We start from the raw sequence: 8,900 nt of genomic DNA, 5'->3' as shown, positions 1-8,900 counted from the left end.
TCCATTCCCAGCTTTCCAAGAAATCTCCATACTGCTTTCCAAATTGGCTGCACCAATTTGCAGTCTCACCAACAATGAACGAGTGTACCCTTTTCCCCACATCCTCTCCAGTACTTGTTGTTTTTGGACTTCATGATGGCTGCCAATCTTACTGGAGTGAGATGGTATCTTAGGGTGGTTTTGATTTGCATTTCTCTGACTGCTAGCGATGGTGAGCATTTTTTCATGTACTTATTGATTGATTGTATGTCCTCCTCTGAGAAGTGTCTGTTCAGGTCCTTGGCCCATTCATTGATTGGGTTATTTGTTATCTTATTGTCTAATTTTTTGAGTTCTTTGTATACTCTGGATATTAGGGCTCTATCTGAAGTGTGTGGAGTAAAGATTTGTTCCCAGGATGTAGGCTCCCTGTTTATCTCTCTTATTGTTTCTTTTGCTGAGAAAAAACTTTTTAGTTTGAGTAAGTCCCATTTGTTGATTCTAGTTGTTAATTCTTGCGCTATGGTTGTCCTATTGAGGAATTTGGAGCCCGACCCCACAGTATGTAGATCATAGACAACTTTTTTCTTCTATAAGACGCCGTGTCTCTGATTTAATATCAAGCTCCTTGATCCATTTTGAGTTAACTTTTGTGCATGGCGAGAGAAAGCGATTCAGATTCATTTTGATGCAAATGGATTTCCCGTTTTCCCAGCACCATTTGTTGAAGATGCTATCCTTCCTCCATTGCATGCTTTTAGCCCCTTTATCAAATATAAGATAGTTGTAGTTTTTTGGATTGGTTCCTGTGTCCTCTATTCTGTACCATTGGTCCACCCACCTGTTTTGGTACCAGTACCATGCTGTTTTTTGTAACTATTGCTCTGTAGTATAGTTTGAAGTCTGGTATCACTATACCACCTGATTCACACTTCCTTCTTAGCATTGTTTTTGCTATTCTGGGTCTTTTATTTTTTCATGATTGTTTTATCTATTTCTACAAGAAATGCTGTTGGGATTTTGATCGGCATTGCATTGAACTTATAGAGGACTTTTGGTAATATCGCCATTTTGATGATGTTAGTTCTCCCTATCCATAAACAGGGTATATTTTTCCATCTTCTAAGGTCTTCTTCAATATCTGTCTTTAGGGTTTTGTAGTTTTCATTGTATAAGTCTTTCACCTCTTTTGTTAGGTTGATTCCCAAGTATTTTATTTTTGGGGGGGGATATTGTGAATGGAGTAGTTGTCCTCATTTCCGTTTCAGAGGATTTGTTGCTGATATAAAGGAATGCATTTGATTTATGCATGTTGATCTTATATCCTGCCACTTTGCTGAATTCATTTATTAGCTCTAATAGTTTCTTTGTAGACCCTTTTGGGTCTGCTAGGTATAGAACCATGTCATCTGCAAATAGTGATAATTTAAGTTCTTCTTTTCCTATTTTTATGCCTTTAATTTCTTTCATCTGTCTAATTGCTCTGGCCAGTGTTTCGAGGACTTTGTTGAACAGAAGTGGTGAGAGAGGGCATCCCTGTCTTTTACCAGATCTTGGAGGAAATGCCTTAAATTTTTCTCCGTTCAGAATGATGCTGGCCTGTGGCTTATCGTAGATTGCTTTTACAATGTTGAGGTATGATCCTGTTATCCCTAATTTTTCTAGAGTTTTAAACATAAAGCGATGCTGTACTTTGTCGAATGCTTTTTCTGCATCTATCGAGATGATCATATGGTTCTTATTTTTAAGTCTATTGATGTGGTGAATAACATTTATTGATTTCCATATATTGGACCAGCCTTGCATCCCAGGGATGAATCCTACTTGATCATGGTGTATAATTTTTTTGACATCTTTTTGAATCCTATTTGCCAGAATTTTATTGAGGATTTTTGCATCTAGGTTCATTAGAGATATTGGTCTGTAGTTTTCTTTCTTTGAAGTGTCTTTGTCTGGTTTCAGAATCAGGGTGATGTTGGCCTCGTAGAATGAATTTGGAAGTTCTCCCTCTTTTTCTATTTCCTGAAATAGCTTGAAAAGTATTGGTCTTAGTTCCTCTTTAAAGGTTTTGTAAAACTCTGCTGTATATCCATCCGGTCCTGGGATTTTCTTAGTTGGTAGTCTTTTGATGGTTTCTTCTATTTCCTCTATTGTTATTGGTCTGTTTAGGTTTTCTATATCCTCCTGACTCAATCTGGGCAGATCATAAGACTTAAGAAATTTATCTATGCCTTCACTATCTTCTATTTTATTGGAGTATAAGGATTCAAAATAATTTCTGATTATCTTCTGTATTTCTGAAGTGTCTGTTGTGATATTGCCTTTTTCATCCCGTATGCTAGTAATTTGGGTTGTCTCTCTTCTTCTCTTTGTTAGCATGGCTAAGGGTCTGTTGATTTTATTTATTTTTTCAAAGAACCAACTTTTAGTTTTGTCAATTTTTTCAATTGTTTCTTTTGTTTCGATTTCATTAATTTCAGCTCTGATTTTAATTATTTCTTGCCTTCTACTTCTTTTGCTGTTGTTTTGCTCTTCTTTTTCTAGGATTTTGAGATGAAGTATGAGATCTTTTATTTGTTGGTTTTTTCTTTTTTTGAGGAATGAACTCCAAGCAATGAATTTTCCTCTTAGAACTGCTTTCAATGTGTCCCATAGATTCCGATATGTTGTGTCTGTGTTTTCATTTAACTCTAAGAAGTTTTTAATTTCCTCCTTGATGTCTTCTAAAACCCATTGATCATTCAGTAACCTATTGTTCATTCTCCAAGTGACGCATGATTTTTCCTTCCTTCTTTTATCATTGATTATCAGTTTCATTCCATTATGATCAGATAAGATGCATGGTATTATCTCTACTCCTTTATATTGTCTAAGAGTTGCCCTGTGACATAATATATGATCTATTTTTGAGAAGGTTCCATGTGCTGCTGAGAAAAAAGTGTAGCTACTTGATGTTGGGTGGTATAGTCTATATATGTCAATTAAGTCTAGGTTGTTAATTGTGTTATTGAGTTCTATAGTTTCCTTTTTTAACATTTGTTTGGAAGATCTGTCCAGTGGTGAGAGAGGTGTGTTGAAGTCTCCCATGATTATTGTATGGTGGTCTATTAGACTCTTGAACTTGAGAAGAGTTTGCTTGATGAACATACCTGCACCATTATTTGGGGCATATATATTTATGATTGTTATGTCTTGTTGGTGTATGGTTCCCTTGAGCAGTATGAAGTGTCCTTCTTTATCCCTTTTGATTAACTTTGGCTTGAAATCTATTTTCTTAGATATGAGTATGGACACTCCTGCTTGTTTCCGCAGTCCATATGAGTGGTATTTTTCCCAACCTTTCACCTTCAGTCTATGTATATCTTTTCCTATCAGGTGTGTCTCCTGTAGGCAGCATATTGTTGGGTCTTGTTTTGTGATCCATTCAACTAGCCTGTGTCTCTTAATTGGTGAGTTTAAGCCATTCACATTTAGGGTGATTATTGAGATATGGTTTGTTCTTCCAGCCATATTTGTTTATTAATGTTACTAAACCTGATTAGTTTTCCTCTTTGATTACTTTCCTCCCTTTACTGTCCTAACTCCTACTGTTGGTTTTCAATGTTATTTTCCATTTCCTCTTCCTGTAATGTTTTTCCAAGGATTTTTTGAAGAGATGGTTTTCTAGCTGCGAATTCTTTTAACTTTTGTTTATCGTGGAAGGTTTTCATTTCATCTTCCATCCTGAAGCTTAATTTCGCCGGATACATGATTCTTGGTTGGAACCCATTTTCTTTCAGTGTTTGAAATATGTTATTCCAGGATCTTCTAGCTTTGAGAGTCTGTGTTGAGATATCAGCTGTTATCCTGATTGGTTTACCCCTAAATGTAATTTGCTTCCTTTTTCTTGTAGCTTTTAAAATTCTCTCCTTATTCTGTATGTTGGATATCTTCATTATAATGTGTCTAGGTGTGGATCTCTTATGATTTTGCATATTCAGTGTCCTGTAGGCTTCTAGGATTTGGGATTCTGTCTCATTCTTCAAGTCTGGGAAGTTTTCTCATATTATTTCACTGAATAGATTGTTTATTCCTTTGGTTTGGAGCTCTGTGCCTTCCTGTATCCCAATGACTCTTAAGTTTGGTCTTTTGATATTATCCCATAATTCTTGGATGTTCTGCCCATGGTTTCTTAGCAGACTTGCTGAGCTGTCTATGTTCTTTTCTATTTGAAATACTTTGTCTTCATTGTCTGATGTTCTATCTTCTAAGTGATCTACTCTGCTGGTAGTATTCACAATTGAGTTTTTAAGTTGGTTTATTGCTTCCTGCATTTCTAGGATTTCTATTTGTTTGTTTTTTATTACCTCTATCTCCCTGTGAAATTGATCTTTTACTTCCTGGATTTGTTTATGTAGTCCCTTGTCAATGTGATCTTTCATTGTCTGATTTTGCTGTCTCATGTCTTCCTTGAGACTCCAGATCATCTGAAGCATGTATATCCTGAACCCTTTATCTGACATTCCATCTGTTGCAGCTATTACCTCTTCTAAAATTGAGTTGACCTGCATTGCTTGTGGTCCTTTCTTTCCTTGTCTTTTCATACCGCTCGTGTTTCTTTCTGCTTGGTGAAACTGTTGTGCTTTTGAAATTTACCCCCTATTTATTTATATTGCTCTTGAATAGTTGGGAAGTCTTCCTTGCAGGGCGAGTAGTGGCTGTGCTCCTCCTCTAATTAGGGTGGTCTGTCTACCACGCTGGTCAGTCGCAGGTCTGCCCCCCCCCTGCAGGCGCGGGTGGCAGCTCTGCTCTGCCCCACTCCGATTGTGGTGACGTAACTACCACACCCTCGGGTCCTTGGTCCTGATCCAGATGTGGGCGGCGGCTCTGCTCAATCCCCACTCAATTGGTGTGACGTGTCTACCACGCTGGCAGGCCTCTAGGCCTATTCCGCCGGTGAGTCGCAGGTCTGCCCACCCTGCGGGCTTGGGCGGCAGTTCTACACAGCCCCCACTCCCAATGGGGGTACCTGACTGCCTCTCCAACAGGTCGCTGAGCCCCCTCCAGGCATGGGCAGCGGCCCTGCTCCGCCTGCACTCCAACCAGTGTGATGTGACTGCCTCGGTGGTACGTGTCCCCCACGCTGGCAGGCTACCATGCCTGTCCTGCAAGTGGGTTGCAGGTCTGCCTACCTTGCAGGCTCAGACCACGGATTTGCACAGCTCCTACTCCAAATAGAGTTACTTGGCTACCGCGCCGTCAGGTCTCTGGTCCTATTCTAGGAGTGGGCAACTACTCACTTCTGCCCCAGCTGCAGTTGAGGTGTCGTGATACCACGCCGGCGGGTCACTTGGCCTGCTCTGGGCGCAGGCGGCAGCTCCACTCTGCCCCCCGGCCCCCACAGCACCCAGCAGGACCCTGACCGAGAAGCAGTCACTACAGGTTCCCCAGCCCTGGGTCAAGGCAGTTTCGGGAGCCCAAACCTGGCCTCTCTGATCCCAATGCATGCTCTGCTGGGGGCTGGCTCCAAGAAGCGCCCCCCCCCTGCGGGTTACCCAGCCCCAGGCCAAAGCAGTTCCAGGAGCCAGAGCCCAGCCACTCCAAGCTCTCCAAACTCGGTGCACACTCCTCTGGGCGCAGGCTCAAAGACACAGTCCCCGCGGGCTCCCCAGCCCCGGGCCAAAACTGTTCTGGGAGTCAGAACCCAGCCGCCCCAAGCTCAGCACACGCTCCACTTGGAGCTGGCCTCCACATGCAGTCTCCGCCGATTCCCCAACCCTGGGCCAAGGCAGGCCCCGGGACCAGAATCCGGCCGCTCAGAGCCCGGCGCCCGCCTTGCCAGATACGAGCCCCCAGGAGTACTCTCCACCGGTTCTCAATTCCCAAGCCTGAGTGATCTGTCTGCTAGATGCAGGCTAATACCAGTCTGAAATCACCTGTTCCGATGCTGAATGCGCTGAGATCAGTAGAAAACAGAGATGATTACATAATCTCTCCAAGATGGCGGCTGCTGTCCTCCTTCGTGGTCCGACTTGTGTCCGGAACCGAACTGGACCGCTTCTCTCCTCTGTCTCAAAGCCGGAACTCAGCACTAAGCATGGCCATTGTACCGCTGGAGGGAGCCCCCAGAATCCGTATCGCTGCACCCCCGCTCCGGCACCTCGCCGCTTTCCCCGCACGCACCGCAGACTCTCTTTTAACTTTTGTTTATCATGAAACATTTTTATTTTGTTGTTGTACCTGAAGCTTAATTTTGCTGGATACAGAGTTCTTGGTTGGCATCCATTGTCTTTCAGTATTTGAAATACGTTGTTCCAGGATCTTCTCGCTTTCAGTGTCTGTGATGAAAAATCCGTTGTTAACCTTATTGGTTTACCCCTGAATGTAATCCGCCTCCTTTCTCTTGTAGCTTTTAATATTTTCTCTTTGTTCTGTATATTGGATATCTTCATAACAATGTGTCTTGGCATTGGTCTACTGTGATTTTGTATGCTCGGTGTCCTGTATGCATCTACAATTTGTATATCCGTTTCCTTTTTCATTTCTGGAAAGTTTTCTGTAATTATTTCATTCAGCAGGTTACTCATTCCCTTGGTTTTAATCTCTATACCTTCCTCTATCCCGATGACTCTTAAGTTTGGTTTTTTATGTTATCCCATATCTCTTGGATGTTTTTCTCATGATTTTTACCAGCCTTTATGAGTTGGCTAGACTCTTTTCAAGATGATATATTTTGTCTTCATTATCTGTCGTTCTGGCTTCTACTTGCTCCAACTCTGTTAGTGGTATTCTCATTTGAGTTTTTTATTTGGTTTATAGTTTCCTTCATTTCTAGAATTATTGTTTGATTTTTTATATGATCTCTATCTCCTGATAAAGATGCTTAACTTCTTCTTTTATCTGTTTATGTAATTCATTTTCAATGTATTCTTTCACTGTTTGAATTTGCTGTCTCATATCCTCTTTAAGATTCCATTCCATCTGTCTAAGGTATTCCTTGAGTTCTTTATATGACAATTTTTCTGATGACTCTAGGTCCTCCTGAATATTTAGACTGTTCTGTATTGTTTGTACTCCTTTTCTTCCTTGCTTTTTCATGCTGCTCATGTTATTTCTTGTTCTGTTTGACTGCTAAGTTACTGTTTACTCGTATAAATTTATTTGATGCTTGGGATGAAAGGTATTAAAATGGAAGGGAAGAAGTCATTAAAGAGAATGAGAGAAAGCAGGTAGAATTCAAGGAAGGGGGAATAAGAAAATTGAAAAGAAATGAAAAGACAAAAAAAAATAGAAAATAAAAAATAAAAATAATGATAATAAAAAATTAAAATTAAAATTTAAAAAAATAGAAAAAAATTAAAAATTTTTTTAATAAATTAAAAGGCAACCAAAAAAATGAAAATAAAAAGGAACCCAAATTTTAAAAAAAATTAATAAATGCAGTCTCAGAGTTTGATTAACTTCTCTTCCAGTAGGTGGAGCTGCTCCCACCGGGCCAAGCTTCTCTTCTCAATACACGGGACCCAATCACTGTGCAGCAGCTCTTCCTCCCAGACTGGGCCAGTCTTCAATCCTGAGTGCCTAGGGCCTTCTCTTGTGTCTATTCGCTTCCCCACTTTTCCTCAAGTCAGGCCCCGCTCACCGGTGATGCTCACCACAATACTGGCTACACTCCAGGTCTGCTGCTTCTGGGAGCCCTGTTTTCATGAACGCCTGGGCACACCCTCCCTGTTTGCCATTCCCTCAGACCCTAAGTTTGTAGAGCTTGGGGCTGAGAATCCTCAGCGAATTTTGCTTAGCTTCTGGTAGCCATGCCCCCAGTAGCTGGTGAAAAAGACCTCTGTTGTCAGCACTGGTGGGAGTGGTAGCCGGGAGTTCCGCACCACAGGAACTCCTGATTCCCTCCGTCTGGCTATCGCGCTCACGGAAGAGCTGGGAGGGGCCCTTATGGGAGAGCTGGGAGGGGCCCTTAAGGTTTCCCCACTTTGTGGAGAGGGAAGGCTAGGGGATTACACACCTGTAGCCGCTGGTTTCAATGAAGTTATCTCCTCCACCACATTCTGGTGACGTCAGTCCTCTGCCATGGTGGAATCCCATGCAAATGGCGACAGTTCGTTTCCCTTTACCAGGTGACCAATGCAACGGGTGGGTCCTGACTGTCTCTCCTAAGCCCCGTTTCAATCCTGTGGCCACTTCCTATGAAGGCTCGGCTGGCATTAACCTCCGTAGGATCAGAAGAGCCGACCAGTTGTTTCAGTGGGATCCTTTAGTGTTGAGTCACAGCAGTTTGTTTTTGAGAAGCAGGTGAACGGGAGCTTGAATTCAGCCAATCCAGGCTCGGTGTGTGTTCTGAGAGGCCCAGACTGTTCCCCCCAGATCCATGTCAGCTCAGCATTGCCTAGTGATCCTGATCAAACAGCATTTAGATGGTTTACGACTCCCTATGCCCGCGCAGCTGAAGAGGTCAGAGACTTGATCTCTCCGCGCCCGCCGCCATGTTGGATCTCGCTCTGTTTCCCACAAGGTGCCTTGACCCAGATGAGAATCAAGGGCCAGGGACTGGTCCAAGGGGTCCTGGCAATGGACAAGTTCCCAGAAGATGGTCATGGGAGGGCATGGCACAGGATCGCAGTGGGTGCAAAGAGGGGCAAGAGCCAGGACCCAAGCAAGGATTCCAGGCAAGGGACCACCCGACCCAAAGAGGATTAGAAACCCAAAAAGCAGGAGGCCTGTCCGCCAGGGAAAAGTGCTAGGGGAAGTAGAGGAAAGGGAGGTACTAGGAAGAGGAGACAGAGGGCAGTGAAAAGGGCAAGGAGGGTAGCACACTAGGTGGCCCAATCAAGGGGCTCCCAGGTCAGACCCCACACCAAGATACCCCATGGTAAGCCACCAAAAGAACGCAGTCAGGGGCTCAGGCAAGTGCCCAGTCCCAGGGACTGGAG

This window comes from Ictidomys tridecemlineatus, chromosome X (genome assembly GCF_052094955.1).
Source record: "Ictidomys tridecemlineatus isolate mIctTri1 chromosome X, mIctTri1.hap1, whole genome shotgun sequence".
NCBI lineage: Eukaryota > Metazoa > Chordata > Mammalia > Rodentia > Sciuridae > Ictidomys > Ictidomys tridecemlineatus.
This window is presented reverse-complemented; position numbering follows the sequence as displayed.